Here is a 12,225-nt window from a genome sequence, read left to right on the forward strand (position 1 = left end):
CCGCTGGGTGGCGCCCGCGGGCCGCCCGGGCGGGGGGACACGGCGCACGCGCACCGCCCCGGGCGCGCGGGGCGGGGGCTGGGGCGCAATGGCGGGGGCGAGCGCGCGGGGCGGGGGCTGGGGCGCGCGGGGCCTGCTCCGCCGTTGGGCTGGCGGCGGCTGGAACGGGACGGAACGGGAGGGGCTGGGTGGGCAGGGCCGGGCGCGGGCGCTGTGGAGCGACACTGTGCGCCGGGGGGGGCGTCGGGAAACCCCGGGGGCGGCAGCGCTCGGCCTCGCCCTGCTCCGCGGCTGTAGCCGGGGGCCGTGGCGGGTGGGGATGGCGGTGCGCAGGGCAGTCTAAAGGCCGACACGATAAATTGAGAATTAAGACTCCGGTACTCGCTGTGTGCCTGGTCTCGTCACCGCCGTGTGGGGACGCCTCAGTGCTTGTATTCTCCCCGGTGTCCTTGTGAGCTCAGAAAATGCTACTTTATAACCGGAATGGAGGTGCAGGAAGACGGTTTTGCCTTCTGTCGCACAAGAGAGCTGTCTTACAGCCGTTAAACAAGTTTCTGAAGGCCCAGGTTATCACTGTAAACTAATAATTTCACGTGGTTTTCAGCTGTTGAGGAGAAAATCCTTCACGGGATATCCCTCAGGACTGGTGGCTAAAACGACAAGGGAAAAGTTCCGTTCATGCTACTGCTGCTGGAGATCTCGGCAGTAAAAGTTGGCCTCAACAATAAAACGCTTATAAAAAATGCTTTACATTGTCTCCTGAAAAGAACCAGTAAACGGTGCTTTCCTTATGCTTCCGTCAGTCTTCAAATGCTGTGCGTAACTACAGAGGGCATGCGGGTTTCTGACAGGTCTGATTTGTCAGGTACATAGTGTCCCTTTAATGCCAAAGAATTGTCCCTTTTGTTAAGCTCCGGGAGTACGAACAAGGAGTGAGGCACGGGAAAGTGTGCTAATAGAGAAGAGTATAAGATAGAGAATAAGAATAGAGAAGATAAGAAGAGCCTGAAGGAATATCGTTAGCAGCCAGGACCTAATTCTTCCTTTTAAATAAAACCTGGATATAGACAACAGCTAATGTGAGAACTTGCAAAAGCAGAGAAAATAGTCTAATTTTCACATTTACCGACTTCTAATTTCCTCTACAACCAGTCCTTTGGAAAACTCGTGTTTGAGGTGAAGCGTGGGACCTCTGTGTTCCTACAGCACCTGCTGCCCTTGAGATAGATGGCTTATCAAATTGTAAATATGGACAACTGGTACTTGACAACACCTTCAAATGTAATATTTGACATACCCATATCAGTTTCCCAGCCCCCTCCCATGTTATATCAGAACAATTACTTGCACTTGAAATTCTGAACGTGCTGTCACTAGCAGGGCACATAACTTGGAATTCCCAGGAATTTCCAAGAATAGAATAGAATTTCGAGTCACTAGGCAAAGGTGCTGCACAGGGTGCACTGGGTGATACACCAAAATGGATCAGCTAGATGAGCACTTGCAAGGATTAATACACAAAAATCAAGGCAAACGGTAAGTTTTAAAGGTTGCATTTAGGGTGGTTGCAATTTTATTGGTTAACAGTTTGGTGGTCTGTGTACACATAGTACTTCTGTAACACACCCATTAGCTACTGTACGAAACTCTGGACTTGGGATGACCAGGAAAGCTCCTGAGTCACAACCTGAGAACAGTCAGAACTCTTCTGTGGTGTCATTTTAGAAGCTGCGAGTTGTGACAGCTCTGTGACCGCATGCACTGTGCACAGGCCCTCAGGGGTCAGGATTACACTTGTGGCAATCTCATTTTAGGACTAAAACTTAGAACTTGGTAAAAATAGCTTGACATTAATTTACATTTCAGAAAACATTTTATGAGTATACATTGTGAAGTATCATAAAATAGCACACCAAGAGGTCATTTGATACTTTAACATGCAAGAAATGATGCAGTTATTATTAATTCTTGTCTGACTTGACACACCTTGACAAATCCACAGGAATGTTTTTGTATTTGTATTTGTATTATCTGTGACGTCTCTGTAGTTCAGAGGGAAAATTACGGCAAATCATCTTTAGGAATGAAAAAACTTTACTGATTTTTTTAGATAAAGGACTTAAAACATTACAAAAGACTGAGGGCTCATCTTCTGGCTGTTGAAATGTCTAAACTGGGTACCTGATTTGAGAGTTGAGGCTTCTTACGAAGCCATTAGACAATCCAAGGGAAAATTCAGAGCATGTAAGGTCCTACATCTCTAGGTTCTTAACTAAGTTAGGCACAGAAGATACCTTATATGATTAAACTGTGCTGATATTCATTTATCAAGTTGGAATAGACCAAAATCTCAAGTTACTGCCACTAAAATATCTTCTCTGCTTCTTGATTATTTTATTTATTCATTCGCTTATTTATTCTCTGATAGGATAAGTGAGTGTGCAGTCTAAAAACTCTGGATCACCTTCTCCTTTCATTCCTCTGCACAAACCAGCAGGGCTTAGCCTGGGCACTGTGACACCAAGTAAAATCATAGCAGTTACAAGCTAGGCTGTAGCTAACGAATTCAGACTCTTCTGCTATTTATACTAATAGTTGGGGTCATGTGAAATCACTGACCTGTATGTGGGATGAAAACCAGAAAGAACTTGAGAATCTGTTTGCTCAGACACAACAGTTTTCTCCAAGACTTTTTAAAAAGCCTGCCTTACCATGAAACAATGACAAGGATTCCCACATTCCTTTTTCAGAACAAACAGCTTTGAGAAAATTGGTATTTCAGCCCCTGCCAGAATTTTCTGTTCTAAATCACAGAATTTACATTTCATTTAATGATCTGGCAAACTTGGTGTTCAAGGAGGAAAGGGTGGGTTTGTGCTGTTTGTGCTCCCTTTAGTTGTGTACATGAAGCCAGAGAGGTTTATTCCTTAAGAAAACTAGGGAAAAGGTCATGTTCACATGGGTTTTCTCACTCTGGAAGTGTGTATCATCTCTTCGGTACTGGAAATGTTGCTAATTCCCAACAGTACTATGGGACTTTATGTAATGGATTTCCGTGAGGAAAAATGGCTCTGGAAATCTTTTCGTTGCCATATTAGCAACACTGACAAACAGGTTTGACTATGTCTTTCAACAAGAGGTATACAATTTGTCAGCCCTGATATTTTTGTAAGCGAACAAGCTGAAATGCATATAGATTTAAATATAATAAAGGACTTCTCAGCTGTTTGTCAGGACTTACATGCTGGTATTTTCTATATGTGCCAGTTGACCCTCCCGCTAACCTTTAAGCCCAGTAGCCAATTTCCATCAAATTTCAAAAGAGGTAGCAGTCTTGGATGTTGCAATGCTGAAGGTTTCAAGAACTAAGGGGCTATTGAGAGAGAGACACCTTACAGGCATATCCACTGATAAGAAAGCTAATAAGCTTTCTCTTTTCTAGCTACCTGAGAATTAAAATGGAGCAGGCTGAGAGGGAAATACAGAACTACTCGCTTTCACTGGCAAATCACCTGTAAAGAACATGATAGTTTAAGGCCCTGCTGGGCTGTAATAGGTGGCTGGCGGACAGACTGCAACATGGAAGTGGACGTGTAATGAATTCCTCTGGGCTATGCAGTTGCAACAGTTGACTTCTGCAATCATGTCCCTTAAGACCAGTATCTGGTTTCTAACAGGAGTGTGAAGATGGTTTTATTGACAAATCCTAAAAACGCTTGTAACTGTGTGCAATGTTACTAGCAGTGGTAATCCAGTTGGTGACACATATCTAAGGAATAATTTCTTGAAATTGTTACATGAAAATGTGATTCATCTGCAAATGTTTTTGCCCTGATTACATATAAATTTTCCCTCTTACGTGTGAGGTGCTTCAAAAGAGACAGGTAAGATAATGTCTTGGTATCTTATTGTTCAAGGAAAATCAAACAGTAAATATGCTGCTGAAACAGCTGCAGGGATAGAAAAGTTTTAGGTAAGCAGTAACTTTCTGGGACAGGACTTGGATGGACACTTCTTTATCCTGTAAAAATGCAGACCGCTGTGTTATATATGGTCTCAGGTCAGACCCCTGATTTGATCTCAGGCGTGGACTATGGTTGTATAGAATAACTTTTTGCTTACAGATTTAGCATTAAGTTTTATTTGGAAATTTTTTTGTGTGCTGTTAATTCTTCCTAGGCAAAGGTTCAATTTAGACTTATTTTTTCAGTAATTTCTTAACCTGTGTTAAACATTATAAAAATTATCCAAACAATGAAATGTCTATAAATTAAAATGTCTATAAATTGTTTTGTTGTGGTATGCTAAAGAAACAGAATTTCAAATATTTGATTTAAAGCAAATTGCTAAAATGGCCATGGGAAATCTAGAAAAAAACATGTACCATCATGATTTGTGTTTTAGAGGAGCATTGTCTTAGTAAAAACTACTATTTCCATTTTGCAAATTCCTTGTCTTTTAGAATTTCAAATAATTCTAAGACGCTACCAAGAAAAATCAAGAGACAAATCAGCATTGCTGCAAAGGAAGATCTCTTTTGGAGAGCAGGGAATAATAGAAAATCTACTAATATAATTGATTTTTAACTTTCAAAAAGCCTTTGACCTTACTGCCCACAAGAGGCTACTGAGGACATCAGTGCTGTGACCAACCTCTGCTTTCATCTGTAGCATTCTTCATCCATGTGACACCCCATTCACATTAAGGGACGTAGCAGTCAGCCCACATGAAAGAGCCTGCAGCCAGTTCCTGCACAGACACTGGTAGGGTAATATATGATAAAGTGACAATCTAAAATAGCATGCGTCACTCTAAATGTTTCCTTGTTTACTGTTAGTTGCTTGACTTTCTTCTGAGGTTGTAAGTCCTTTGGAGCAGAGCATTCTCCACAGTGCCTAGCTGCGGACGGAGCAACCAGCGCCCATTGTGCTTTACAGACACCTATGACGTGAGGTCGGTGCATAACTGCCTGCAGAATTGGGGCTGATCTGTGCATTACATCCTGGCACAGCCCATGCTGCCCCACAGTTCTGGGTCCCATAACCATAGAAATAATCAGTCCTTAAGAATCTCTCATAATTTACAGGGGGAACGGAGTAACTTCTCCCCCATCTAGGAACTGCCCAAGTGCAGTCTGAAAAGATGCCTGTTTCATTCTCTAATACTCAAAGTTGAGGCATTGCCTATAAGGGTATCATCCCTTCCACCTCCAGAAAGCAGCGACGGGCTCATCTGGATCAATGGCAATGTAAAATTTACTGTGAGTGGGAAGATCGCTCCTTCCTATAGTCCAAGTTTTTCTCTGACTGTGTCCAGGATTAGAAGCTTAGGAAAGAAAACAAGCAACTAGATGGTAGCCAGGATTCTTCATGCTCAAAGAAAAAGTTATTCTGAAACCTGATACGTTGATGATTTACATTACAGGGCTCTGTCAGATATTTTAACAGTGCTTTATCTTATCTTGTGTAAAGTTTGTGCCAGTATCTCTAATTTCAGCTTAGACAACACAGGGATACAGGCATCTCCTGGCATATACTCAGATAACTAGCACCTGTGCAGGAAGCGTGACATGCTCCAGATACCTCAGATTTATATTCACTTGAAGTGCAGTTGATCTGTGTATGTGTTCTGGCCAGTTATCAGGACAGGCACCATTTGATCTGCACTGTTGCGCATCCAGTGAGGTTGCTAGCTCTCCAGGAATCCCAGATATGAGGCCAAGTTCCTGTTTTTTCTGTTTGAACAAAATGTAGGGAGTGAGGGCAAGAAAGGACACGTATGGAAAGAATTAAGATATATAACTGAATACCCAGCTCTTTATTACAGAAAGGATTGCTCTTCCACCAGCCACTTACGGGGCTGTTAGTCTCCCAGTGCCTCCCCAGCTCCTGGGACATGGCGTAAGGAAACGGCAAGAGCAGAGCAAAGCAGCACTGCTAGTTCCAAGCCTTCTTTGCCGTGCTGGGACCACAGCATGTCCCAGCACCACTGCCTTCTTCAGAGGCATCTGAGGCACAAGAGATGGAATTAGGAGTGGGGTTATGGCAGAAGTGTCTGGGTGGGAATAGGGTAGGGAGAGCACAGTGATGAAAATGCTTGGAATTGGCAAGGCAGCTCCTTCCTGCTTGTAACTCTGGTGTAGCCATTACCTCCTGGCAGTATCCCTCCCAGCACTTCTCTCTCCCCGGCTACCGTATACCCTGTGTGTCACTGCTACGCAGGTTGAAAATAGCCACGAAAATAATTCACAGATTGTTGGGAGAGCATGCAAGGCCGAGAAAGTGCCTTCATGAGGGGGAACAAGAAAAACTTTTAAAAACGCCAGTCTAGTGATTATGAAATGTCTAATCATTTTTCAGCCTCTGCTTTATAGCTTTACATATACAGTTTATTATTACTTACAACAGAAATGACCAAATGCTTGCTAAGTGTTATCCAGTCCGTAGAAAAGAAACTATTGCACTTCAGAAGAATTTGTCATTTTTGAGGTTCCAGTCCTACAGGTTTGCAAATGTCACTGCACATGACTGGAGACTTGCAGACTCGTAACTAATAACTACACATGAGCAACCCCAGGAAACTCAATGCATCCACTTGTGCACAAGTATTTACAGAAACAAGATCCAAATGTTCTAGAAATCTATATATTTTGTATATTTATAATCTGTTCGGTCTGAGCCAGTGACATGTCTGTTGTGATGACACATTTATTTTCAAGTGGAAATAAGCTAGTTTAGGTTTTGCTTCCAAATGCTTGCAAGTAGTTTGTTTCCAAGTGCTTCTCTATGCTTGTATTTTTAGGTGTCATCCTCACATCTCTGCTCTGGAAAACATAACTTTGTGAGCCTGAAATGCTGTTCTTGTAGCTGTAAGATTTTATAATAGCATTATATTTATCTCTGTCCATTAAAAACCTCAGGGTTATTTAAAGAAAGTTTTTACAAGTTCTTGAATATCATAAGGAGAGTCTTGAGTCTCAGTTTAAAGTCTTGAATGCTTATTGCTCGTATACATGGAGCTTTACACTGTGTTCTGAGAATCTGTAGTAACATCTCATTTACAATAGCAAGATAAAGTAAAATAACCTAGGAGTTTTATTTTGCCTGTAGTTCTTGATGCCGTGACTTTTGATTGTTCTAAACATTGCGGAGGGTGATTTCAGCCTATATGTTACATAAGCATAGGGACTGAACATAGCTAAAATTTAATTTGAGCCATGCCATGAAGTAGTTGCAGGAGGAGGAAGGTCCCAATTTCCTCCTAGTGACACTTCAAAGAGAAGTCTTGGTCGTGTAAATCTGGATGCTCCAGTTCCAGCAAGGGTAGGAATCATATGTGTGCATATAATCAGCCTGCTGCCTACCGAGTATGTAGAGCTTTCCCAGCAGCACGGTGGGTTACACGGCTCCTCCAAAACCTGAGGAGGATCGTGGGACTTCATTCATCATTTGTAAAAACCATGTTCTATAAGCTGTCGTGAGGTTCATCATGCAGAGTCAGTCGCTCTGGTCAGTCTTGTTCCCTACAGTCATTTTGTAACAATGTAGGGCTGTTTTTATATTTACACACAGTCTGCTGTCTCAGTATGTGTTCATGAGTACCTTTTGAACTGCTCAGCCAGCTACTTGTGCAAATATGCCAGGTATTTTTTTCAATTTGCTGACGCAGACATCGTTCTTGCTGAGCCTTATATGGTTCTTAACCAACACTTCATTTTCCTTTAAGGATTAAAACAGCCTTTTGCGAAAAGGGAGCTTCTTGACACCCATCCAGGATCTAGGTGTTCCTGTAATACAAACTGTCTTTAAAAGGAGTATTTCATCCACTTCCATTCCATTTCCTTTCTTGCATCTTTCATTATAGTTGTATGAACTTGAAGTGTACTTCATTAGTTTGTTTTAATGAGAGTCTGTGGCAAGACATGGGCTTCCTGCAAGATTCCATGGTCTTAGTGCATGCAAGCCCTCAAGCCACGTAACACACAGGGTATTGCATGTCAGGCTCCATTTCAAACACCTGCATCATCACGCAACCTACAGACAGCTCTTAAACACAATTAAATATCCTGAATAATTCCTGAGTCAGACTCCCGTCCCCTTATTTTGCCAGGTTGCTCTGTCAACATCATGTTGGTGTCCAGGGTGTTTCTCTGACTTTCTACAAAGTGATCAGTATTCAGCAAACACCGTCTTAAGGTGTCGAAAGGGGAACAGGACAGCCACAGACATCAGGGAGTTTCATCTCATTCTTCGGTGGAAATGTGATTATGATTTTCTTTTAGACCTACACAGCAGTGGAGACGTGGGAACGGAGCCCTTGCATGTCAACTGTGAGATGCGATGCCATCTCATGCTTGGGAAAATATATGGCACATGCTTAGGGGTGCTTATATATGCAGCTACCTAACCAGATGTCAAAGCAATGAGTAATAAGGAGAGTCAGCAAGCTACTAATCAGCTATTAATTGTGTGCTTCAGTAATTAGCTTCTGCTGAAAACCAGTTTTCCACGGGCCACAATTTTAAGATGGAAATAGAGAGCGAGTTAAATGACAAACATATAAACATGCTGTGGTTAACCTTGCCAGTCAGTAGATGGCTGTATTGCTTCTAGCCATCTTCAGGGAACAAAGCTGTGTTTCCATAGGCAAGGAGGAGAGCGCCCTTCCCCAGGGATATAAGGACAGTGCATGCAGACTTTTTCACTTTATTGTTTTAAAATGGTTCAATTTGCACACAATATTGTTCTTCTGTTTAATTTTATGTAATTGTTTGTGAGTTGCAGAAAATCTTTTTAATGCTCTGGTTGAGCAGTCTATCTGTTGCTGTTTTATACAACTTAGCCAAAGTAATTATCATCAGTTCTTGACATCACCTTAATTTCACAGCAACAGGTTGCAAAATCACAAATAAGCCACTATGGAGGAACTGGGTATTTCCACTGTCTAACGTGGGCTGTGAGCTTCCGCAGCTGTGTTGTGGGCTCGGATCTGGTGCTTATTCATGGTTCTTGTTCCTTCTCACCTGGTGGCCTAGCAATAGTATGTGTGAATGGTCTCCTGTCAGTTGAAAACATTCCGGCACTCACATCACCAAAAATTACAATTGCTTCATTGATTAGCCTCAGCAATGAGAATGAATAAGCACAGAGTTTGAGCTACTCTTTCCTTCCAAAAAAACCAGTCACACCAAATTGGAATTGCAGGAGACTGCCAGGGCATCAGGAGGAAGCTTGCAGTGTTAAACTCGCTCTATTCTGCAGATAAAAACAACGTTTCAGTTACCCAGAAAATCTATTAATGAGTTTTCTCATGCATTAAATGACCACACAAAACCCTTCTCCCCTCTGCCCTAAAAACACAAGCCAATATGATGCCAGAAGAGCTCAGTGGTGGAGGAATTTGCAACAGACACAAGGAGATTGTATTGGCTGCAACAGACAGAAATGAGAAAAAAGAGACAAATTATTCTTTGGCAGTTGTGGGCAAGTACATGAAAATAAGCAGCTGATGTAAAAAGCTCAGGGACAAAAAAACCAAACACTTTGAGATGCAGGTGTATTTATGTTCAAGAGGTGGTGATAATTAACGGAGTTCTTGGAGTGCTGTCATGGCACAAGGAAAGCAGCCTGTAGGCAGGATCCGCAGTCCCCTGAAAGCACTGGAAGTGTTTTAATGGGTTTCAATAGCCCATAGAGCAATGGAGCTGCCAAATGTCATGCCTTTCACTCAGGCTAGCGGGTACCTTCTCACGCTAGCCAGGCTCTCAGCTGGGTTCTCAGGCACTCAGGCTGGTGGTGAGAAAATGTGGCAGTCGTTTGGTTTGCACTTCTGCCTTGGGGCCCCCGTGGCTCTCCCTGAGGCATGGAATCATGTACTGTGTAACTGGGTTATGCCTCTAAGCAATGGACCTGATCCAGGCTGAGGGAACTGGGGTGAAGGTTCCCAAGCTGACATAGCTGCAACAAGTGATGGCAGGATCCCCTCCAACATTTTATTCCATAGGTAAAGTAACTTCTACCTGTAGAAATTCCAAGAGTCTGAGCATCCGCTGCTTTCCTTACCCAGCAATGTCTTACTCATCTTTCTGCCACTGGAATCATCTGCATCTGATGTCTCTCTGCATCCCTACCGATGGTACTGTCAGCCTTGGTGACCACCTCTGCCCATCCCGTAGCACTCTCCAGCACTGCACTACCCCACACCTCTGCTCTGCCATGGCTTAGAGTAACGTGTGTTGCTTGCTAGTCTGAAAATCATTTGCAAGCATGAGCAAAATTGCACACAGGGAGTGGGGCACCTTTCAGAAGCATTGTTTCAATCCCGGTCTGGGAAAACATAATGAGGAGAATAATAATAACAAAATCAAAGAAATAGCAGTAGCTGAGGCACGTCAAATGTTTCAGCTCATGAAAAATGCCTACAGTCAAGGAATGACTGCACAGCATGTGGAAATGAATGACCAAGGTCTGGAACAAGGTAGGATTTATATTGCCATAGGTTTCGTACGGGATGGCAAAAAACAACAAACAACTTGAAACAGCAGGGGAATTTACCTAGAAAATGCTGCCTTACAGAGCAAATGAGAACATGGAATGTTAAAAATTCACACTCAGTGAGGGGTCAAGAGAGATATTTAACCTTTCTTGGACTACACATGTATGAAAAGCTGTGTTAGATGGTTACAAGCTTTAATCAGATGGTTAAAAGCTTTGCAGAAAGCTAACCCATTTTGCTGTTTAAGATGTTCTGAGACTTCCATGGAGACTTATATGATGCCACTTCTATATAATGACCTAGATTTTAAAAACAGTTGGGAAGCAGACGTCTGGAAACCTGCTGTGAATTTTAACATTTCCCATACAAAGATCAAGTGTAAACTTGCAGTTTAATTTCACTTAGGAAAGACTAAAATGCTTTTAGGTCTTCTCAGTTACACAATTAGGATCATCTTGTTTGGGAGATGACCATGACGTGGCAACAGAGCCATCCTTTCCCAGCCAGATTCCTGTCTTAAAGGATATTCAGGTAAGCACTGGTGTAAAGTCATTGCTATCTAATAACCGTGTAGTCATGTGTATGCCATATCTTACTATGCTTATTAATAAATGGGGGTCAGAGTCACAAAATTCCCCGGCACCATTAGTGCCTGCCGGCTGAGTTATCACAGTGACTGGCAAATGAAGCGGTGAAGAGAATGAATTACTTTGCCAAGATGAAGCACTCGGAATAAAACAGACATGTAATGATCAGGATGAAGCGATTCGGAGAACGGCTTCCCTTCTTCTCAGATGAACAGGCTTCAGTCAGCAGGTTTGTCTGCCCAGCTATATTCTCTGGAACTCACTCAACCATCCAAAGCATGGACTATGTGAAGTGGCATTTCTAGAGTTCAGCAGGCAGGCTGCCAAAAGAATCTCCTCTATTCCTATTTTAACATGAATTTCTATGAGTTGGGAAAACAGAATTAAGCAGTTGTATGAAAGGGAATCACTGGCAGAAAATATTTGGCGGGGGGTGGGGGCGGGGGGGGGAAGGAAACTGAAATGTCTCCTTTTGGCTTTTAAATAGGAAAAATATCCCAGAGCCTCATAGGCTCAGGGATCCAAAGGTCAGTAGAAACAATAAGTAGTAAGCCTTAAAAAAATAAATAATCTAGTAGGGGGAAAAAAAGGGAAATTTGTAAAAATAAGCAAAAGCAAGTTAAAGGGTAATTAGTGAGATAAATAATACTGATTTCCAAAAAAATACTTCAGCTGACAGGAAAGGGACACAAATATGTTTTTAGTGGAATCCTCCCAAAGATAACTAAAAATTGGTCCATGGGAGCATAATTGGCTTGATTGTCACATCTATTTAAATAGGAGTTCTGAGATTATGAAAACACTTGTGTGACACTGCTGAAAGTGCTCATTAAAATAAAGCAGGCATTTCTGCAGGCTGTGAAGAAGACTTTCCTAGGAAAAGGTTTGATTAGAGTTTGTTCTTGAAAACCTCTCTGCACAGCTTTTGGAGACCAGTGTACACATGGAACCAGAGGAAAGTAGAATTAACTGTGCACTTTTCTCCCACGATTTCATCAAAACCTTAGTGAATCACAGTCTCTTTATAAAATCAATGCTCATTCTAATCCCTTGCAATTCTTGCAAGTGCAATCTCTGTTACACAAACACGGATGACTCCAGACTCAAAAATTATGTCTTGAGAAATAGCAACTAGATCATGTTT

This window comes from Falco cherrug, chromosome 4 (genome assembly GCF_023634085.1).
Source record: "Falco cherrug isolate bFalChe1 chromosome 4, bFalChe1.pri, whole genome shotgun sequence".
Lineage (NCBI taxonomy): Eukaryota > Metazoa > Chordata > Aves > Falconiformes > Falconidae > Falco > Falco cherrug.